We start from the raw sequence: 25,216 nt of genomic DNA, 5'->3' as shown, positions 1-25,216 counted from the left end.
GTATCTTCTCCCTGTCTCTTCACATGTTTTCTGCAGGTACTGCCATTTCCACCCAGCTTGCAAAAACATGACAACTAATTCACTACATTTATTATCCATATACATGTTGCATTTGCCCTTGGGGACCATGTCATAGGTTAAAATGATTAAGAACAACCATTCACTTACCTGGTTAATAAATAAATGTTTAAGCAGGACATCTGTCTTACTCACAAAATGGAAAAATGGGCACAGTAAGTTAGTTAAGGTACCCCTATTTACCATTAAAGTCTATGTTTCATTTGTTCTGTGAAGTAAAACCAAAAAATCATGTAGCCAAAAAAATAAAAATGTAACTGTTCATTAAGTACTTTCATCTCACTTATAATGGACTTCCTCAGAATAACATTCACCTTAGCATAGCTATTTCCTGTGGTCCAACGGTGCGATATTTGATTTCTTCAGCCTTCATTGCCATACTGTATGACTCCTGAGCAGGTCACTTAACCAGGCACCACTTCCAGGCTGAGTGTGAAAAAGATCTACGGAAATCAGTGCTCTATCCCAGAAAACAAATACAAATAAATAAATAAATAAAGGCAATTTAAATACAACAGAATTCAATCAAATCTAGGTTTCATCTAAAACTTGTGACTTGATCAGCTGACCAATAATTAACTAAATTTCATAAATATTTACTTAACAAACATGCTGTAGAAAAAGATCATGATATGATATATATAAACACATTAAGTTTCCTATCTTGTAAAAAACATTTAATATTAATGATGTAATAAAGACCTGGTGTGTTATTAGCCGTTAACCTAAATTGCCACAGAGCTTCTTTTTGATCGACTTTATTTTTAAAACTTCATCCTCTTATATCAGCATCCACTTTTTATAATCCAAAAATTTGAATTTTTTATGATCAAGGAAATCAACTGAATGTTTATATAAAACATTGTTGTCATTCCTAGTCTTCATAGCATAGGCATGCTCCAGTATTATTTTCCTGAATGATCTGGTAGTCATACCTACATAATATGTACTACAAGTCCCGCACAAAACTAAATACACTAACCCCTGTAGTATTACAGGTACTTCTATCTTTGGCACATATAGTTTTATTAATGTGGAAATGAAGACCTAGTGGTGCCATCCCGTTTTGATTATTGTGTTGGTTGGAATGCACTCCTCCCTATTTCCTCAAGGGGTGACGAAAAATGGAAAAACATTTTATATTTACTCGAGCATGTCCAGCCTTTTGATCTATACCCTCAGTGTATCTTAATTCCTAACTTCCCTTATAAAGTGTCCTCTTTTGAAAACAAACATGGGCTCACTACCATGATTTTAGAAACCTCCGGATTGCGTACTATTAACCTGTAATTGTCTCTAATGGCATAAATAATTATACCAGCATCTGTGGTCATATTTACCTTAAAGTGCTTGTCACTCTCCTTAATTTTGTTTACAAAACATTTATGTAAAATAGGTGGAAAACAATTCATTCTTTTATCTACGACTTCTTTAGCCTTCATTATTATTCTGTAAATTATTTGCCTATTATTTTTTATTAAGTATGGAAAACGGATTAATAAGGGTTATATATAAAAGTCTACTAGAATATTCTACTCCATCTAGTCAGAAGGTGATACATAGAAATGAGATAAATGATTGTTTGGGGTCTCACAGTGCATCAGTGGGAGATTGAGTGGATGGTTTGTGTAGCAGCAAAGCTGCAACTAATGCAGTCATTTTTTTCAAACCTGTCATTACATGAAGCAAAGCCAGGTTTCTCACTACTTTAGATGCTTGCTGGAGATGTAAATCTTCTCTGGCATCCTACTTTCATATGATGTGGGACTGTTCAAGCAGTCAGTGAGTCTAGAAGCATATTGCTCAGCACGTGTGCTGCACAAAACACTCATATCCCCTGTAACTTGTTTCTCATGCAGTACAGTATGAGGTACAAGTAGTTAGCAAAGAGATGCGGGAATACATCAAGTAATTACAGGTATTTATTCTTTTAGTTTTAATCAGTCTAACAACCCCTGTAAGCAATTCAAATCCTATGTGTGTTTAAGTATTTCTTAAGAGTTTTCAGTGTTTCTTTTTTCATACAGACTGGCAAGGATTTCCACAGACTCACTTTTTTTTCTAACTGTGCACACTGCATCTTTGCTTTGAGGCTTATAACACTGTAGTGAATCTCACCCTTCAAGTGACAGATGACTCTATCAATTGCAAGTTAACTCTATGTGCTGCTGGGTTTTGACCCTGCAGCAATCCTGGGTTTGCTTTGTAAAACCTCAATATTCCTACTGTGTAATTCTAAACAAGTCACTTAACCAGGCAATGCTAAAAAGAACTGCGCGTCCAGTGGGCTTACCTTATTAACATTTTTTTTATTTATATAGATAAAGAGTAAAAAAGTTTTATTACAAGCATTCACATTACTATGAATCTGTCTTTCATTTATATGCAGCAATCAAATTCACTCTCAAACATCTGTATTTTAAGGGCTATGAATTTAATTGCTGCAATCTCATTGTATAGGTATGCCCTGCTGTTCCTGTTTTTTTTTTCTTGTAAAGGAACATCAGATTCTTCAAGCTGTTTAATCTGACTTAATAACAAGGGGACCATGTAGTGATCCTGTGTTGTTCTTGTGAAATTTGCATTGCATTTAAAGAGACGGGAAGCAAAATGCATGACTGTCTTAAGTAAAATAATTATAACTGAACACAAAAAAACTGCTAGCTTTCACATGTTAACTTTCTAATATTCACTATATATATTAAAGAAAAAAATAATATTATGTCCATAAGGTGAGAAAATCACAATAAACAGCAGGGTTGTAAAAATATGTCCTTCCCAAGTTTGATAACATGATCAGTTCTGGCATGCATACATTCTGATTTATTTGTGTTAAATGACAATATCAACTACCTAGCTGTATAAAAGATCCAACGCTGCCTTTTTATTTGGTAAGCTGTAACATCTGTGCTACTCACAACACATCATACTTTCATTCTGTTATTACTTACCAAAACTTAAATTGTCAGAAAAATATCTAGCAAGCAGACAATAAACAATAGCACTATACCACATACAGTATATCTATTTAAGGGAACAGTTTTGTCATTGAATGGTGCTCCTGTTCAGTCAGAGTTTAATGATTTTATTAATCAGTGTAGCATGATCTACAGTGTAAACACGTTCAAACAGATTATAGCAGGTGAACGTTTTTTGTTTAGAACTTTACTAGGTAAGTGATAAAAATGTAGACGTGCTACTATAGACTTGCTTCTGTTAAAGCCATGCTAACTGTTATCTGGTGTGCCTGCATGCAGAAAGTTGTACTGTAAACACTCCACAATACAATTTTCCATTAATTTTGGTGAATTGATAAGCAGTGCTATTGGACAGTAATTTTTACTTTAGTTCCACTTTCTTATCTCTTGTTTAATAAAGCTTCTTTCCAGGTACTTGCAATATTTCTGCTATGTTAAGGAGTTGTTAAATATAACCTGTAACCATGATACAATTTCATCCTTGAGATATATACTGCATTAACTTAGAGTACATTCATTTATCATACAACCAGATCCCTCAGCATACCTCTCAACCTCTTAGCACAAGAAATCTGGACAAGGCTAAAAACAATGGGGGGAGACAAAGGCCCAAAAAAGAGAGACATTTTAAATATTACCTTAATAAACTTAGAGAGTTGCATGAATTTTATGAAGGATATGAATTCTGAAGCTCAAATGTATGTCATTATTTAATCACTTCATTCCTCAGTGATTTGCCATAAAAACACAAATTTTATGAGGAACAAACCAAAAATATGAGGCAGAAATTTGGACATTCTGTGGAAATTTGGACAGTTGAGTAGTACGTCCCTCAGCCATCTTAATGCTTAATTTTAAAATGAGTTTGGTTAATGGCTAGTGATTTCTAGAAGTGGAGATGCAAAATCAGCATACAAGCAAATGCACACACACACACACACACACACACACACACACACACACACACACACACACACACACACACACACACACACACACACACACACACACACACACACACACACACACACACACACACACACTATATATATAGACACACACACACACACACACACACACACACACACACACACACACACACACACACACACACACACACACATATTTATTATATAAATATGTGTGTATGTATATACAGGTTTACCTTTAGATAGTCGATTGCACTTTGTCGAATGGCCACTTTATCAACACGTTTTGTGCGAACCAAAACCGCAAAAAATTTTAAATGTCGAAAAACATTCAACATTCGACATTACCGGCCACGCAACACCTCCACACCCATGCTACCATGGGTCAAAAAGGTGCAAGGTTTTGTCGTTCGCATATTTGGAATTTGACATTGGATACGTTCGCATTTCGGCATTCGCGGAAGTCGTGTCACCCATATCAGGATCGACAATATAAAGGTAAACCTATATATATATATATATATATATATATATATATATATATATATATATATATACAATTTTTTTTTTTTTTATACTAACTAAATGCAAAAGGTGTGAGTATTAAAGGCCCAACAAACCATCAGTTTTGTCCTGCAAGCAAATCAATTCAGAATTATCAGATACTTGATGTATTATAATAAGCCATTGCCTTGACCTTTCAAGATACTTATCAATGAGTTTCTATATTCATCAGCACTCACTACCATTTTAATTTCCTTCTTGTTCTTTATTTTATTCATCCCTGTCCTTTCAGTATCCTGCAACCAATTATATACCTCCTTAATAACATTATTACAATTGTTATTTTCCTTTCCAGTGAAACCAGTGTTTTTCCTTCAACTTTCCCCTCAATATACATCACCTGCATTTCTTATTATTTCTTTAGTAGCTTCTATTTCAGTCTTATTATATTTGAACTGTTTAAAAAATTTGTACATATTTTCTGTTGATTTCTTTTGTAGCTGTTTGCAGATTGGTGACTGTCTGAATGCACATTTTATTGAATCATGATTTAACTGTCTACACCTTTCATCCATCTTTTCATCTTCAGTCCAACACTTTTTAATAGCACCACTGGGACTTCAAAAACCAGGCAGTTATGATCACTTTTTACAAATGATGGCAGTAAATCTACGGTTCAACTCCCAGTGCTATCATTTATAAGTAAAATACTGAATACATTAACACTGGTAGTTGGTTTATCAATTATCTAACTTAGTTGGCACTTAAGAGTGAAGCTACCTAGCATCCCCTCAAGCAGACTTTAACTAAGAACCTAGTTCTAAGTGGCATATTTACATACACTAGCATTATTAATTTACATTTGCCTTTACCGACAACAAAAATGTAATTAATTTATTTAAGTCAAAACTCCTATGACTGGCTCCTTACTGCTACCACCAGACGTCAGTTAGAATGGGCAAGAGACTACACTCTACATCTCTGTACATCTCTAGGTATAACCATAAATTCTGAGAAATCAAGTTTGTAACCTCCTCAGGAATTAGAGTTTATTGGAGCCTGTTTAAATACTGTTTCAGGAATTGCCTCCCTCCCTCCAGAAAGACTTCATCGAATCAGATCACAATTCAAGAAAATTTTACAAAACAAAAGGATTCCAGCAAGACTAGTCCTACAAACATTAGGCTCCATGGCAGCATCAGTCATTCTTGTTCCCCAATCAAGGTATCACATGCGAATTTTGCAATGGCTACTTGCTTCCCAATGGTCAATGATGCACCTACCAATGTCTCACCTAATCGTTATTACCGATCGCTGCAAACAGGATCTCATGTGGTGGCTCCACTCCGATCAGATTCTCTTGAGTCGGCCATTCATTCTTCCCCAACCTTGAGCCATAGTGACCATGGATGCTTCCCAGATGGGGGGCATTATCTGGGAAAAACAGTCCAAGGCACGTGGTCCCAGTTAGAGGCCAACTTGCACATCAATGTTCTAGAGATGAGGGAAGTGCTGTTAGCTTTGCAAGCATTCCAAGACATCCTTCCTGTAGGGACAATAGCTATTTAGAGAGACAACATGTCAGTAGTCTGGTACATCAACAAACAAGGGGGAACAAAATCTTACCCATTGTGTTGAGAAGCCCTCAGAGTTTGGCAATTGGGTGATTTCTTCCAACCGCTTTCTCACAGCAACTCACATTCTGGGGAGCTCCAATGTGATAGCAGACAAATTGAGCAGAAGCATTCTCATGCCTTATGAGTGGTCTCTAAATCCTGTGGTGGCGAATGAGATATTTTATCACTGGGGCCAACCTTACTGCAACCTTTTTGCATCCCCCCTAAACAACAAGTGCAGCAGTTACTTTGCCCTAATCCCCCCACCTGGGAATTAACCAAAAATGCTCTTTTCCACAGTTGACCCCCTGGTCTCCTCTATGCTGAGTTGAGATGGTGGCCTAATGGTTAAAGTACTTGCCTTACAAACGCAAGGTACAGGGTTTGAATCTCGCAGGGGATAATTGGCTAGGCTTAAAATGGCTCGCAAGGGCAGCTAGCCTAATACTAGTCTATGAACCTAGTCTATGAACCTATGCCTTTCCCCCGACTCCCTTGATATCCCAGTTTCTAAAGTAAGCCAAAAGGTTCAGAGAACACAATAATCCTCATTACCCCCTTCTAGCCTCAACAAATTTGGTTTCCCTTCCTTCGGCCTCATCTTCTTCAGAAACCATGGATTCTAGACCCAGCTCCAGATCTGCTGTCCCATGCAGAGGACATGGTTCATCCAAATCTCCAACATCTCAAGCTCACTGTGTGGCTTCTCCAATTCCCATGATTACCAGGCATCCTTCCCTTTCTTTACCTGTCCAGCAAATTAGTGTCACTCATCACAAACCTTCTACTAGGAATTTGTATCAATGTAAATGAGAAACATTTGCTAACTGGGCCCTTGAAAGTGGACTAAACCCTTCTACCAGTCCTATTCATAAGGTATTAGATTTCCTGGCTACCCTTTACCAATCTGGTTCCTCTGCTTCAACAATTAAAGTTCATCTAGCTGCAATTTCCAAGTTTCATATGGGTTTAATGGTGCGTCTCTAATGTCACACAAACTTTGTAAAGCATTTTTAAAGGGTCTCCTAATGTAAAGACCTCCAGTTAAGGAACCCATTCCTCCTTAGGATCTAACTTTAGTTATTCAGTGCATTACTACGGATCCTTTTGAACCATCAGCAACTTGTGACTTAAGATATTTGTCTTGGAAAACTTTATTTTTGGTGGCTATTACATCTGCTAGAACAGTATCTGAGCTGCGGGCCTTATCCTGCAAACCTCTCTATTTAATATTTCACAATGACAGGGCTGCCCTTAGGACAAATCCAACCTTTTTACCAAAGGTTGTTTTGGAATCTAACATTAACCAAACTCTACAACTGTCAGCCTTCTTCCCTAATTTTTCTAATAAAAAGGAGTATGCCATTTACTCACTAGACGTCCACAGCCATTTATGTATCTGTCTTCACAGAACAAAAGATTTTAGAAAATCTGACCCATTATTTGTGGCATTCTCCTCTCTTTCATTAGATAATCCTGTTTCAAAGGTTACCTTGGCCAATGGCTTAGAGACTGCATAATTTTCATCTTTTTTCTAGATGACTTCAACTTTCACATCCAGTTAAAGCCCATTCAATGAAAGCAATGGCAACTTCCAGAGTATTTCATGCCAGACCATCTTTGGGCGATATCTGCGCAGCAGCCACTTTGTCATATCCTCATACCTTTATCACTCATTATAAATTGGATCAGGTCTTGAGGGGACGGGCATCATTCAGCTTGATGGTGCTTAGAAATATTCTTTCATGAGACCTCCCAAGACTAAAGCAGCTGGGGACTCTGTCCCACTGTCAAGGATTCAGTAAATATTGACATCATATAAAGACGTTATGTCTTACCATAATGTTGCATCTGTGTTGTCGATCTTCATTAATCCTTGACATCCCCACCCTCCATCCCCCAACCTGATACTCTTAGTGGATTGGATTTTCTATAGCTAGCTTCATATAAAGGACACATATCTGGTCTCTGACTATTATATGTTATTTGACTATACATTCTGCCTTTCTGTCTTCGATGTTGGGCAAACTCAATCTGAGGTACTTTTCAAGAGGAGCACTATAGGTAGTGCCTGGCTTGAGAGTTTGGAAGGCACGAGCTGAAATTAAAGGCCAAGTCGGTTCTGAGGCTCAGAACTGAGCCCACTGTCAAGGATTAGTGAAGATCAACAACACAGATGGAATGTTATGCCAAGACATAACTTCTTTTTTACACTTTAAAATTCTTTGATGGGACTCTCTTGTAACCTCAGTAAATTCCTACCTTTGCGTAAGGTGGTCTTGGAAGAATTGTGGTCAATATATAAAGGTCTCTCTTCAACAAAATATGTTTTATCTGGCCAACAAATCTGCTAAAGCACCTTGCCTTTCTCATATGAAATCTCAAATTGCACCTATATCACTCATAACTTCCACATGACTTTGTGTGCAGTAGTCAAAGGTAAATAATATGAATCATCAATGCTCAATGATTTTTAAAAATAACTAATCAAATCTTTCATTTTTAACTTTACATAGCTCAAACACATTCAATCTTTCTGTGACTCCAATTAATCTTAAATATCATCCTATCATGTTATCTTACAGGCTCACCTATATATATATATATATATATATATATATATATATATATATATATATATATATATATATATATGGGTCCACCTCCTAATTTCAAAATCTCAAAATCCCGAACATCAGAATCCCGACGTCCAAATGTTCAAAATTTTGAAATCTCGAAGTTAAACAATTGAGATCACCCAACAGTGCGGTACGGTAACTTTACTGCTCTCTTCACTGTAGTGCGATCTCTAAGTTGGTATATTTAAGTAGCAGGGGGTGTGGGGCTTGCCCCCCTGCAGCAAAGTGATGTTTAACTTTTTTTGTTTTAGTTTTTTTTTTTTTTTTTTGCATTTTGAGATTTCAAAATCTCAAACATTTGAATGTCGGGATTCTGATATTTGAGATTTTGACTTTTCGAAATTATATAGTGGACCTATATATATATATATATATATATATATATATATGTGTGTGTGTGTGTGTGTGTGTGTGTGTGTGTGTGTGTGTGTGTGTGTGCATGTGTGTATACCATCTGACCATAACTTTGCTTCAGTTGATTTATTTCATGACATCATTGCTGCACAGGCAAAATGGTGTTAGACTGTTCTTAGAACAAATTACAGTTTTCACTCCACCATCTCTGCCAATTGCATTATATAAATCTTTAACATATTAACAACCAGTATATATGGTCAAACAGAATGACTTACAGGACTACTATAATATATTCCTAAACCAGCTCTCAAAAGTTCTTTTCTCAACAGTCACTTGTATCATTAAGCCCAGAAATAAATGATGGACTGTACTCAAAACTGTGACCACCAAAAAAAGTCTCATTTTTAGAAAAAATCGAAACTTTCTAATGTAAGCACTGCACAATCTCAGGACTTAAACTTTTCTGTTTTGTTCCCTCTTGACACCAGGTTGCAAGTGTGGGTGGGAATTACTTCAGAACATAAGAAAACCTTCACTTCTAGTAAGAAAGCCTAAAAGATCTATAAAGTCAAACAGCAAAGTAAGAAGAATGTGTAAACAAGTAAGGGAGTCAAAAACACACTTCTATATAAAGACATATGACTTTTTAGGAAACAACAAGAATCTCTAAAATTAAATAAATCAGCTTGTTGGGAAAAATAAACTCACATATGTTATTTCACTTATCCATGTGAACAAGAATGTCACCTCAGCCTGCATATTATCTGAGAACATTGCAGAAAACCTCACAAAGCCAACAAGAACTTCCATTTACTCTCTATGCTAAATGAGTAGGATAACAGCTTCATACAGGATCTGCCTTGTTTACTGAGTTAGGTGACTAACTGAAAAGGATACAAAGTCTTGACAGGGAAGACTGAGACGGACCATACCTAAAGTTACTTCTGGGCTGTAATGTTTTAATCTTGGTGCCATACTATATATCTAGTATCTTCTCCAAACTGTAGAAAGTAGCAAACATTGTTTCACTCCCCAGATCATCTCTAACAGATTGGAATCTTACAAGCCCATTTCTGTTTCTGTTTTCCAGAATTGGGAAAAAGCTGTTCATACAACTGAAGGCGAACCTCACAGAAAATGTTTGACTTTTGGACCTTCACATGACTTTCGCATAGGTCACTACACAAGTACTGCTTTGCTTGCTCTTACTGATAAGGTTTGTATAGACACAGATGTGGGTGCTACCTGAGGCCATACCTCACAACCTTTCTTCATCAAAGTGTGTGTCAGATGGGAAAATGCACAATAAATGATTACATTTGAAAATGTAAGTGAAAAGCACAGTGAATCAAGTACAGTAACGCTTTCAATATTTCTAAATTACAGAGCATCACAAAATATTACAAGCTTGTGTTTTAAATATCATTTGCTATTGTTTTGAAGTATTGAGAATTTTTGTGAGACAGAATAACTGATATACCTTATAATTTTTAACACTTGAGAATAAACATTGTTTCCTTTGTAGAGATTAAGAAATCCTTCAGTATGCAAACTATTAAAAACTGTTGTTAAGACTCAAGTATTTGTGGTCAAAACTCTACAACATCACAGTAACATGCTCTCTGAGGATGCCATAATTTAAATATCTTGCCTGTTCGCTACTTATTGGAAGAGGAATTGCTCAAGGCACTGTACTGGTCTCCTTGCATTCTACTTTCCTCTTCAATGCAATGTCTTTAGTCCTCCCTGTACTAATATTTATCCCGTGTCGTTAACCTGGCTATCTGGCATTATAATCACTCTCCTTTTGTTACAAGCACACCCATTTTGACTTGAAAATAAACAAGAATTATTTCACTTAACATGCCCTATAGGTTGATTTTAAAGGTGAAGACTTGCCAACAGTAATTTGTGATCCACTTTTAAATGAAAACAAATAGCCACTAACTACATCCTAGGAGTCTGGCACAGCATTATACTGTTCCAGATAAAACCACTTTTGCAGAAAAAAAAACTGATGAAAAACTGGGTAATGCTATGTTAGTGCTAAACACCACTATTAGCAAGTTTTACAATGAAAAGAATAATCATCCATGGTTCAGTCTATCTATTTGCTAGTAGGATAGATACAGTGTTGTCTGGACACTTTTGGGCCATTATCCAGTTGCAAATGCACATAGTTTATAGTAGCAACTTTCTAGTTATATAGCTTTACAGGAATGGCTATACAAACATTAAGCACTTTTGCGATAGCACATACGATACATAGCTGAAAACAGACATTTCTTGAAATAAATAATTAAAACTACATCGTGGAAAGGAAGTAACTGTAAAAGGAAACGCTATAAAACAGTTCTGAAATGTAGCACGACATCAGCAATGTAGTAAAAACATCAAGCATCAATCAGTTATTCTGAATTTGTACTCCTTTATCCAGACAACTAGATTTATGTGCACAACATTCCCTACATGTTTTCATATTTACACGGCGATGATTCCATTTGATAGATTTTAGTAAATTATAGTTTGTTGCAGTTATAGAAAGGAAATGGAGGTCATGTGAATTTGCCCCTCAAAATCTGACCAGTAGTTATTTTTAAATAGGTGAAACTATTTTTTTATCACTATCATTTGGGATTTAAGGGATAAATTACTAGAAGCAGCCATGATATGTTTTGTCATTGCACAGTTTGCCATCTGTGTTGTTTAACAGCAGCATGGTGTTCATTGCTAAACTAAGATCAAATGGTTTGAATGGTTTTACTTAAAAAAAAACAACATCTCTGTGTCACAGGCTGGGAGGATGAGGTCAGTCACAATTTCTTTTTCTAAAAACTAAGCCATAAAGCATTGTTGGCTTTAGTACTCTTTTGGGAAATCAAATATCATTCTTATTGACCCTGTCAAAAGGTTTGCCATGGCTCCAGATGCTTAGGCAATGACTTCCTTCAAGACAGGAGTGAGTGTTAAACAGTTCAGATACCCAATGAAGTTGGATCCAACATTGAGCATTGCTCGGTGTGAGCAAGAGGTACTAAAGAAAGTAATAGGCACTCTTATAGAAAAAAAATAAAAACAAATGCCATTTGTGCTCAGTAAAAGGAAAACATACCGTGCGCACGCACGCACACACACACACACACACACACACACACACACACACACACACACACACACACACACGTGTGCGTGCATACACACATACACACACAATAAAACAAAATAAGCAAGAACCATAATATGTCAGTCCTTTTCATTTTAATCCATGTTAAAGTATATCAAACAACATTTTCATCTATAAATACATCAAATAGAGACTTTCTCATTTTACTTTCTAGTACACAGAATATCATATTCTTTAACCAGTTTACTATTACACCTTATTCTTAAACTTGCTACTAGTAGCAGCAAGATAGAATTTAACAATAAAAAACTAATGTATTTGTTACAATCAGGTGATTCAATACCATTATATTTAATCAATAACATTAAAAATGAGAACCAGTCTTGTCAGTAAGGTCTTTCCAATTTTCAGGAAATGCTGCTTTATCATTTTTGCCAAACTGTAGTTTAGTTCTTCACAAGCCTTAACAGACTCTATTAGCTTTAACTCTGTTTCTAACAAGACTTGCTTTGATTTATTTAAAGAGAGTGCTAACTGTTCACTGTATTATAGTGTGGAATACATAAAGTGGATTGATTTATCAAATTTCATGGCTTTTCCTCAAAGTAAGAGGCATTAACTGCTTGGTACTTACCACAAGACATCCAAACTGCTCACAAGAGAGGCAATATTTGTCCCTGACAGTGTGCCACTGCTACTGTCCTTGACTATGCATTACTACAATCTTTGTAATCAACTGCAATACATTTCAAACTGTGAAAAGCATTATCTGCTGTTTGATGTTCACACCCCCCCTAAATCTCAGCATTGTTCTTTCCCTGAATAAGGCAACATGGCTCCCTGTCACACACAGAATTATCTAGTTGACCTCTGCTTTAACTTTCAATCTGCTGCCCCATTGACCACTGCTCTGTATTAACCAAGATGCCCCAACTCATGCCTGATCTAGGACAGTTTGCTCATCCTCCACCTCACTGTTAGTTTTAAACCTCCCACATTACTGTTTAGAATTTCGTATGAGTGACTTTTCCATCTTTGGGTCAGATCGGAACTCTTTACCTCTGACTCTGGAAAAAATAAAACTAATAACGAGTATATGTCTAACTTAAAAGTCCATCTAATTGATTATGCTATATGTATGTTTAACAAGGTGTGACTTAGCTGTCAGATGACATGCGTCTCCTTGGCTAGCTGTAATAGTAACCAAAAAATAACATAGCTGAGTGACTTAGTCAATTTTCTATAATTAATCTCTGGTACCTATTGTATTCAAGGCTCCCTCAGTTGGCAGTACTCTTGAAAAGTGTATTATATCAGAATTATACTGCTTTATAAAGCTATTCTACTTATTTTCTTTATCTGTGTAAAACTGATATCCTATGCTCTTTTGTTTAATAATCAATTCTCTGTCTGTGACTACTTAAGTTTTATACATTGTCTGTCTAGCTATTCCTTTGTATTACGACATAATTTTACCCATTGTAACTGATGATCAAAACTGAAACAAGACTTCTGTGGTCCAGTCTACTTATTTAACAAATAAATAATTAAAAATAAATAAAACTGTCTAAGGATGAAAGGCTAAACTGCAATGAAAGCCAAGCCAAGAGACAGAGAAGAAGACAGAGAGAAACAGATAAGACAAATGGAGGTAACTGCTTCATGTATACAGGTGAATGAAAGTGACTTGGATGTGGATGAGGAACAAACTAAAACACCAAAAAATGGATCCGATGACTTAATGTAGAAACCAATTGAATTAAGCACTTTCATCCCAAAAAAGTCAAAGGACTTCATCAGAAATGATTCTGAAGAAATCATGTGACTTTTTGGGATGAAAACTCTTAATTAAATAGGTTTCTACATTTTGAAGTGGTTGGCTCCACTTTTTGTTGTTTTAGTTTGAGTGTTCTTTTCACCATTTTTTCATCTTACTTGGATCTGGATGACAAGAAGGCAATCTGGACATGGGTAGTGAACTGAAAATGTTGGGGGATGCCAATAAGTAATCAAAGGACTTAGTGTAGTTTCTGTTAGTGATAACTTTGACCAACTGGATAATAACAGTAAAAAAATAAAATACTCCATGCTGCCCTGTTTGCAGACCTAGCAAGAGCAAATAAGATATCTAACCTCAAACAACTTCTTATTAAGCTCTCATTTTGTGATTTTTTGGCAAAAGGCGATCACATGATTTAAAACCTGTGTCAACAACCATATTTTTCAAGTAATTTTAGAGGATAACAGTTCAGATATTACTGCATTTACTACGGAGTGTTCCAAGGGTCTCTTCTTATCTCCATCCTGTTTCCCTCTATATCAACAATTTAACATATGATCTTCATGCCTCAAGTATATTTTCTGTATAGATATCATCATTCCCAAATCAGACAAATCAAAATACAAACAAATTTGCAACAGGATTTCATCCCTCTCTGGAACTGGTTAATAGAGAACAACCTTGTTAAAATAGCTCCAAAACAACTTTCAGCTCCATGATGTTTATCTAACAACCAGACTATTTTTATTAAATGCCCACAAAGCAATCTACTCCTAATGTGACAGATCAAACATTGGGATAGTGGATTATCCAACATATTTCCTTCCATTAACACAAAAAACACAATACTGGGCAAAGTGCTACTTCAGCTAAACTTTTCTTATGCACTGTCTCACCTGCTCTCTAGAGAAATAGAAAAGCTAAAGCAATCAATGTTCTAACTCTTAGACTTAAGGATACAGAGCCTCAACTGTCAAATTATATTGAGAGCTAATTGGTTGCCAATAACAGCAAGAGCCACCTTCCTTCTAAAATGTTTAACAACAAAAAATACTACAATCTCACCACTCCCCTCCCCCTTTGCCCAATAAACTAAAAATCAGAATTGCCACTTATTCATTATAAATTCAAACAGACATTCAGTTAGACAGACCTGTGTTTTGGTTATCAACTGGTAAAAGAGAACTCTCCAAAGCTGTCCCTACAAGTTGAAATGTCATTCCTCCGAACATCAAGTATACTAATGACTACTCTATATTTAGAAAACTTCTTAGAGATTATTCAAGTGATGAATGAAATGTACCTGCTTCCTTAACCTCGTTTAAGACATTAATATTTAGTACTGTTTTGAGTCAGAATCCAGCCAATGGAGTTTAGTGTTTATTGCTTTATGGTGAGCTATCGACAACTTATAAATATGTAACCTCAAGGTTAGTCTTCAATGGTTATTGTATTTGTATTTGTATACTCAAGATTTTGTATATACTGGCTTTAAGTTGATCTTTCTGATCAGTGAAAATATGTAATTTCTAGTTAGGCAATCTGTACAGTTTTAATTGCGTCCAAGTTAATTTATCTGAATAATCTTAATTGTCTACATTATCTGAATTTATTTATGCACGGTTTTGCTCTGTTACTTTAACTCCTTGTGTATAACTCCATTGTTGTATTATTATTGTTTACTTGGTTTACTTATGTTCATTTCTAAACCATCCTTAGTTTAAGTACAATTTATTTTTGTCTGTTACTACCATTTGGCTTAGGTCATGACAAAAGGGTCCACAGAACAGGTCACCTTCCAAGTTAACAAATATAAATAAATCCAGACAAGAAGTTCCTTGTAGAGCTGGATAAAGGCTTGCAAACCAAAAAATATATAGAATATATCAACAACAAAGAAGTGGGATGCAAGTCCAACCAATGGCTTCAACAGAAATATTATTTATTCGACAAAGAACAGAGAATAAAACATAAGCACTTTTGCAGTGTGTCCCACTGCTTCCTCAGACATACATATTTGAAATGGAGCTTCCACTTACATACTGTTAATATCAGTCACCAATTGAAAGCACCTGCTCCATGCATTCTCTTCTTAAAGTCATATACTGCACGATCAAAAACGACATGTTGGATCCCATGTATTCTGATAAAAATACATCTAATGTACTTAAAGCACTTCAGTATTCTAAAAATATACAACACAAAACAATATGTATATCCACATAAAATATATACAATGTACATAGAAAATGTATATATGTTATATATGTTACAACTCTAAATATAAATAAATAATTGCAGACATGCATAAAAGGAAAAACAAATAAAACAATACAGCAAACAACTTTTGAATAAAAACAACACACTAAAATGAAAAGAAAAAATGATACCATGACTAAAAATAAAAATGATGGTCTCTAATATGTAATCTTAATTTATTGTAGACATCACTAATTAGTTACAAAATACTTATTTCTGATAGCAGACCCTTTACACAAAAGGGAAGAAAGTGTGCTTTGTTAGTATAAAAAAGGCTTCAAAAATATTGCCTCTTATACTCCACAATAGATATGACCAAACAGACGAGTAACACATAGATCAGATTACATTGCACCACATTGAATGTGAAAGAAAGCAGATCTGTTTTACTTGTAATGAAGACATCTCCTTCACATTCCTCTTCTAGAATAATTATTACACCTGAAGGCACTTTTTTTGCCCTTCTCATCATCATCTAGAAATCTTGTTGGAAGTAACGAATGAAATTTCAACTGCTATGATAACTCATATTTTCACAGACATTTGACCATTAAGCTAAACAGTGGAATGGCTATGTTGGGGCAGCTGCTATAACAGGGCTTATTTTGAGGTGATCATACTTAATTTGTAGCCTTGTGGCATTATATAACATGTACGATTCAAAATGTACTCATTTACACTTTGTTAACCAGGTTAGTCCCACTAGGCCAATAGCTTCTGTTCAGGGGAGACCCAAAGAACTGTTTGTACTATTTATGGAAAATTTCGCCAGGTCATCAGGGAACTTTCCCTCCTCTTTTCAATAAGTGATGTGGGATCATTTACATCCACTTAAGCTTCCATCAATTCAGGCAGATTTATCTACTTATTTATTGTCATTTGTTTACAAGGAAAGTTTGACTGGGTCACAAGAGCCCATTTTCAGCAGAGGCCTGGGGAGAAAACTGCCATTTAACAAAGAAAATAAAATAATTTCAAGCACATTATATAAGAAACAGATGAAAATTATACATTTCAAAAATAACAGGCAACACTGGAAACCAAAAAACAAAAATGCTGGCGTGGGCACTCCACAATAACCACGGCTCGAACAGGAAAAAATATTTTATTGCAAATCCACAGGTCACAATTCCAAACGTCGATGTAGAGATCGGTTAAGCGCTTTCATCTGTATGCAGTACAGACTTCCTCAGAACCAATCTTACATTTTAAAAACACCATTTAAATAACCTCTTTGGCGCCAAAACTGTGTTTAAAAAACATTTAAAATTTAAAGATTTAAAGAGACATTACCTCAATAATAAATTATTTCCCTCCACTCTATAATGTTGACAATGAATGAATAATTGTTAAAAATAATTACGAAAAATTACTAAAAATGCATCATATATAAAAATCTATGTAAAATACATCATATGTAGAAACATATATAAAAAACATAAGACATGAGCTATGCCATAATAAGAAATGCCTTAATAAATCAGTTTGATGTTTCACCATATGGATGGAATTGGAAAGCATTATTGGCCAGCAAAGAAAGTAAATGGCAAATTATTACTGACACTACAAGATCTCCCGGTTTAAACGAATACATTAGTATTAAGCCATTTCTTATTATGGCATAGCTCATGTCTTATGTTTTTTATATATGTTTCTACATATGATGTATTTTTACATAGATTTTTATATATGATGCATTTTTAGTAATTTTTAGTAATTATTTTTAACAATTATTCATTCATTGTCAACATCATAGAGTAGGGGGAAATAATTTATTATTGAGGTAATGTCTCTTTAAATCTTTAAATTTTAAATGTTTTTAAACACAGTTTTGGCGCCAAAGAGGTTATTTAAATGGTGTTTTTAAAATGTAAGATTGGTTCTGAGGAAGTCTGTACTGCATACAGATGAAAGCGCTTAACCGATCTCTACATCGACGTTTGGAATTGTGACCTGTGGATTTGCAAAAAAATATTTTTTCCTGTTCGCGCCGTGGTTATTGTGGAGTGCCCACACCAACATTTCAAAAATAAACAATACTGTAAGGCATACAGATATTCTCAAAAACAGGTTACAAAAAGAACAATGAGAAAAACCAAAGTAAAACCCTATGTACAACACGGAAAGTAAGGAGCCAAGCAACTCTTCGGGACAATTTGTTGCAGATTCTTCAAAAAACTTCAGGGCAAGATCTAACAGGACACAGTCAAGACAAAATCGAGGCAGGAGCCGATTTCGGAAGAAGAACTGAGTCTGACTCTGAGTTTTTCAGTGAGTTCAGAGATTAAACTGCATAATTTAACAGACACTTGTTTAACAGGCACACAAGAGTGTGTTTTAAAACTAGGTTTAAATTATATACCTAGCAAGCGTGCTGCTATGGCTAATACTTTATTAGAACTAAAAATGTATATCCGAAAGTTGAATTTGAGATATATTATGAAAGATGTCAATGTTAAATCAGTGACTCATTTACATAAACCTTCAGTATATGACCCTTGTTTGCACTCGACTTTAAAGGTGTTCGACAACTTTTGTGAGAGAGAGATATTAGGTCTATCTTAAATAGCAAACCTAAACAAAAGTTTTTTAATTTAACCAATGAAGAAAGAAAGTTTTTTTTGAATTTAGAAACTAGCATGATTTACGTTTCATGAAGGCGGATAAAGGTGGTGGGTTGGTAATTATGTGAACTATAGACTATAATAGGGCCATGGAAAGCTTATTAAGTAATGAAAGTGAATATTGTGAAGTAACTTACAACACCATTGAAAGAAGTTATAAAAACATACAATATTGCTTATGTGACTTTCTAATGAATGGCGATATGTCTATGGATTTGTATAATTTTCTTTTAATAGATGAACCTAAAGTGGGTATACTATTTGGTATACCCAAAATTCATAAAAATATAGCCAACCCACCCTTTAGACCAATAGTTTCAGCTGCAGGGAGTTCTACTGAAGCTATTTCTTTGTTCTTGGATTCTGTTTTAAATCCGTTAGTTCAGAGTTTGCCTTCTTTTGTGAAAGATTTGTGGTCTTTTCTTGATATGATAAGAGAATTTTCTAACATCACTTTTAACATTATTGATCCATCTAATTTAGTCTATAATGAATTAACCATGTTAACAGTCGATGTTACTTCCTTATATACTTCCATTACTCAAATTGAAGGAGTGGAGTTTGTTGGAAATTTTTTACATAAATACACTACGCGGAGTGATTCCAGTATTAAATTATATCTAAGTTTGCTAGAGTTATTATTGGAAAACAATTATTTTATTTTCAACAAAAAATATTATAAACAATTAAAGGGAGTAGCGATGGGGGCTACAGTACCACCGGCTTTTGCTGGACTGGTTATGGGATGGTGGGAAAAAGATATCCTACTAACCTTGAAGTTTTTTCCAAAGGTTTTATTTTATTGTAGATTTATTGACGATCTTTCTTCATGGTGAAAGGCGAAGATATTATGGTAAATAATTTTTTGGAAGAAATCAATAGTAGTTGCAGTTTTTTGAATTTTACTATTGGTGACAGAGGAAAGAGAGTTTGTTTTTTGGATGTAGAACTAATTTGGAATGAAGTGGAAAATAAGTTCTCTAGTCGAGTTTACAGGAAGTAAAACATATGTAAACAATTATTTACATTTCCAAAGTAATCATCTAAATTTTATAAAAACAAACATTCCGAAGGGCCAATATATAAGAGCCTCTAGGATGGTTAGTAATGAAACTTATTTTAATACAGAGATGGAATTTATTGCCCAATTGTTCATTAATAGAGGATATCCTATTAAGTTATTAGATGAATTAGCCTCTAATATCAAGGCAAGAAGAGATAATGATTTTCCACCTATTTTAATTAAATGATTAATAGTTAATAAATCACATCTTGTGGGGAAATCTTGTGAGATGTTACCTAGATGTGCCATTGAAATGTCTGTAGATAGTGAAAATATTAAGTTTGCTATACAAAATAATTGGAAAATAATTAACGGCAATAATGAATTGAGTGCAATGTTGGGAGAAGCACCCAAGTTTGTTTATAAGAAGAATCAAACTATTAAAAATATGCTTCAGTGCAATGAAACTTTAATACAACCTCCAGTTACAAATAAAATCAAAGGGATGTTCAAATGTTATAGCTGTAGTGCCTGCAGATATATTTTCGAGGGACCTTACATCAACTTAGAACACTATCATAAAATTATAAGTATTGATGGAAGATATAACTGTATGACTAATAATATTGTATACGTTGCTGTATGTTCAGGCTGTGCTGCTTATTATATAGGTATGACTACAAGAAGCCTCAGCAAAAGCATTAAGGAACATTGTTATGCTATAAAGATTAAATATATAAATAATGCCCTTTACAGGCACACAGTGAAATGTACATTATATAAAAAAATTATGTTTTCGATTTTAGAACATGTCAAAAGTAATGTAAGGGGAGGTAGTATGAAAAATAAGGTGGAAAGAAAGGAAACTCTGTGGCAATTAAAGCTGGGAGCAGATGTTTCCCCAGGCGTTAATGATATGATAAATATTAAATGTTTTTTTAGTCAACAATAAATTGAAAGTATAAAGTATAAAAAATTATGTTTATATTAAAGTTATAGTATTTTTTATTGTTTTTAAATATTTTTAATCAAGTAGATAATGAATTAATCAATTATATAATTGAACTGTAATTGGTTTTTAATGAATGTTTTAGTATAAATACTTGTGGTTTTGTATACAATTTTATTCTGAAGAAGTCTATTGGACGAAAACGTTGAATAAGCTATTTTGCATTATTTCCTTTGCTTGTCTTTCTGGAGCACTAGTGTTTTTGGTTGTATACTAATGACTACTCTATATTTAGAAAACGTCTTCGAGATCATTCAAGTGATGAATGAAATGTACCTGCTTCCTTAACCTGGTTTAAGACATTAATATTTAGTACTGTTTTGAGTCAGAATCCAGCCAATGCAGTTTAGTGTTTATTGCTTTATGGTGAGATATCTACACCTTATAAATATGTAACCTCAAGGTTAGTCTTCAATGGTTATTGTATTTGTATTTGTATACTCAAGCTTTTGTATACCCTGGCTTTAAGTTGATCTTTCTGATCAGTGAAAATATGTAACTTCTAGTTGGGCAATCTGTACAGTCTTAACTGTGTCCAAGTTAATTTATCTGCACAATCTTAATTGTCTACATTATCTGAATTTATTTATGCACAGTTTTGCTCTGTTACTTTAACTCCCTGTGTATAACTCCATTGTTGTATTATTATTGTTTACTTGGTTTACTTATGTTCATTTCTGTAGCGTTGTCGCCTCACAGTAAGACGCTGTCCGGTTCGATCCTCAGCTAGAGCGTCTTCTGTGTGGAGAAATGCGTAAATGGGCGTACCTTCATTGAAGGTTGTGCACCAGGGCTGGTAACTCGGCACGTAAAAATCAACTACCAATCATTAGCAGACCGGAGTTCCGCTGTGGCGACCCCTAACCGGGAAAAGCCGAAAGACACACACACACACACACACACACACACACACACACACACACACACACACACTTATGTTCATTTCTAAACCATCCTTAGTTTAAGTACAATTTATTTTTGTCTGTTACTACCATTTGGCTTAGGTCATGACAAAAAGGTCCACAGAACAGGTCACCCTCCAAGTTAACAAAAATAAATAAATCCGGACAAGAAGTTCCTTGTAGATCTGGATAAAGGCTTGCAAACCAAAAAATATATAGACTATATCAACAACAAAGAAGTGGGATGCAAGTCCAACCAATGGCTTCAACAGAAATACTATTTATTCGACAAAGAACAGAGAATAAAACGTAAGCGCTTTCGCAGTGTGTCCCACTGCTTCCTCAGACATATACATATTTGAAATGGAGCTTCCACTTACATACTATTACTATCAGTCACTAATTGAAAGCACCTGCTCCATGCATTCTCTTCTTAAAGTCATATACTGCACGATCAAAAACAGCATGTTGGATCCCATGTATTTTGATAAAAATACATCTAATGTACTTAAAGTACTTCAGTATTCTAAAAATATACAACACAAAACAATATGTATATTCACATAAGGTATATACAATGTACATAGAAAATGTATATATGTTATATATGTTACAACTCTAAATATAAATAAGTAATTGCAGACATGCATAAAAGGAAAAACAAATAAAACAACACAGCAAACATTTTTTGAATGAAAACAACACACTAAAATGAAAAGAAAAAATGATAGCATGACTAAAAATAAAAATGATGGTCTCTAATATGTAATCTTAATTTATTGTAGACTTCACTAATTAGTTACAAACAACTTATTTCTGATAGAAGACCCTTTACACAAAAGGGAAGAAAGTGTGCATTGTTAGTAGAAAAAAGGCTTCAGAAATATTGCCTCTTATACTCCACAATAGATATGACCAAACAGACGAGTAACACATAGATCAGATTACATTGCACCACAATGAATGTGAAAGAAAGCAGATCTGTTTTACTTGTAATGAAGACATCTCCTTCACATTCCTCTTCTAGAATAATCATTACACCTGAAGGCACTTTTTTTGCCCTTCTCGTCATAATCTAGAAATCTTGTTGGAAGTAACCAATGAAATTTCAACTGCTAAGATAACTCATATTTTCACAGACATTTGACCATTAAGCTAAACAGTGGAATGGCTATGTTGGGGCAGCTGCTATAACAGGGCTTATTTCAGAGGTGATCATACTTGATTTGTAGCCTTATGGCATTATATAACATGTACGATTCAAAATGTACTAATTTGCACTTTGTTAATCAGGTTAGTCCCACTAGACCAATAGCTTCTGTTCAGGGGAGACCCAAAGTACTATTTGTACTACCTATGGAAAATTTCGCCAGGTCTTCAGGGAACTTCCCCTCCTCTTTTCAATAAGTGATGTGGGATCATTTACATCCACCTGAGCTTCCATCAATTCAGGCAGACATATCTACTTATTTATTGTCATTTGTTTACAAGGAAAGTTTGACTGGGTCACAAGAGCCCATTTTCAGCAGAGGCCCGGGGAGAAAACTGCCATTTAACAAAGAAAATAAAATAAATTTCAAGCACATTATATAAGAAACAGATGAAAATTATACATTTCAAAAATAAACAATACAGTAAAGCATACAGATATTCTCAAAATAGGTTACAAAGAGAACAATGAGAAAAACCAAAGTAAAACCCTATGTACAATCACGGAGAGTGAAATATTCAAGCAAGCGCTTTGAAGGCCAAAGTGGAGACGGGTTCCATGTGAACAGCAGTTAAACATATGTCAGTTTGTCCTGAGAGATAGCCGAGTGTTGTTCCAAAGGGATGGGCGATGGTCTCCATCGCCCTCGATTGATTGAAAGGGAGTCTGGTTCAGACCCCCAAATCCAGAGTGGTGGAGACAGGTGCCTCACATTGTCCAGTGTGGTGAAACAAACAATTCTGGAGAAGCCAGCAGGAGCCCCTGGGAGAGTTCTCTTTTCTTTTCCTTTTCATTTTTTTTTTTAGTTGGACTGGGCCTCAGTTTAACATCTCATTTGAAGAATGGCTCACTCAGGGGTATACCATTCCCTGTTATGCTGCACTGCAGTGCTAGTAGTGGAAAACTATTCCAACTGCCAGTTGGCGGGAACAGAACCCACAGCCTTGTGTGTCAAAGGAAAGTGTGCTACCTGTTGAGCTACTGAGAATGTAAGAAAAGTACTTTGGAATCCCCTTTTACCATGATACAGCACTCCATCCAGAAAGCATTTCATCAATCTTACAATGACACAGATAAATGATCCAGAAAATGATAAACCGCTTAAAGACAGATTTGATGAGAGTTGTCTGTCTGAAGCTACCCGATCCATTTTTATGTCAAGTTCTCACTGAAACTGTTTTCCTTTTATACACAGAATATTTCACAGAATCATGCATATTGCGATATGCTGCATTAGCTCAACAGACAACGAAACAGTTCTGGCTTCAGTGCTTGGGTTTCATTTATTTATTTATTGATTTATTTATTTTTAATGGTTTAGCATTCTTAAAAATAATGAAATTTAATTTCCATATACCTGTTATTTTTAAGTGTAATTTCAAAGCTTTATCATGATTCCATTTTACTTTTTTCATATATCTTTATAAATATGTGCAAAATGAAAATATACTAAATGCAGGCCCCCTCACCAAATTAAACTGACAGTATTATAAATAAATAAATACAAGAAAATTATGTTATGATGAATGAGCATTCTGTTCCAACCTAAAATGCCAAATTCCATGAAAATCTCATCTTTAGTTTAGGATTTTCTAGTATTTTTCCAGAAAAATGGAAACTCATATTCCCTGGTAATGACAAAGATGGACAGACTAGTGTGATAGGATTTGTCCATATTTCACGTTTTGATTATTATCCAGATTTGGTTGTGCAGTCATTTAGGGATAATGTCAGAAATATAAAAACTCTTGCATTTGACAGAAAAGATACATATGCATTTCAATCACTTGTACAAGGTATAACATGGCCTTCAACCAATGAAAGAAAGACTACATCATGAAATAAGACACAGTGAAGAGAACAAGGACAGATTTGGTTGGGCTTAACATAATATAGCAGTACTGTCTGCTTTTGCTTGAAAAAGCATGTTCTAAATTGTTTCTTCTTCATTGCTAGACATTTCCAAACACTCCTGTGCAGGATGAGTTCACTTTCTAAATGCTTTTGTTTCCGACATTATATTCTACTAATTTTTGTTTTGTTTTTTTTATTCCCATCTGCTAATGACTCCAAGTTCCCTGTTCATCTTAACTATTGCAGCTTGCTTGGCTCATCGGGCATTGATGGCAGTACCTCAGTGTGACTCTTCATCAGGAGAGTTTTCTCTTGGCAAGAAGCCATAAGATCATTTGAAGTCTGGCTTA

The sequence above is a fragment of the Protopterus annectens genome, chromosome 1.part1 (genome assembly GCF_019279795.1).
Source record: "Protopterus annectens isolate FY-2018-M chromosome 1.part1, PAN1.0, whole genome shotgun sequence".
Classification (NCBI taxonomy): domain Eukaryota; kingdom Metazoa; phylum Chordata; order Ceratodontiformes; family Protopteridae; genus Protopterus; species Protopterus annectens.
The sequence above is the reverse complement of the archived record's forward strand: the minus strand, read 5'-3'. Positions refer to the sequence as shown.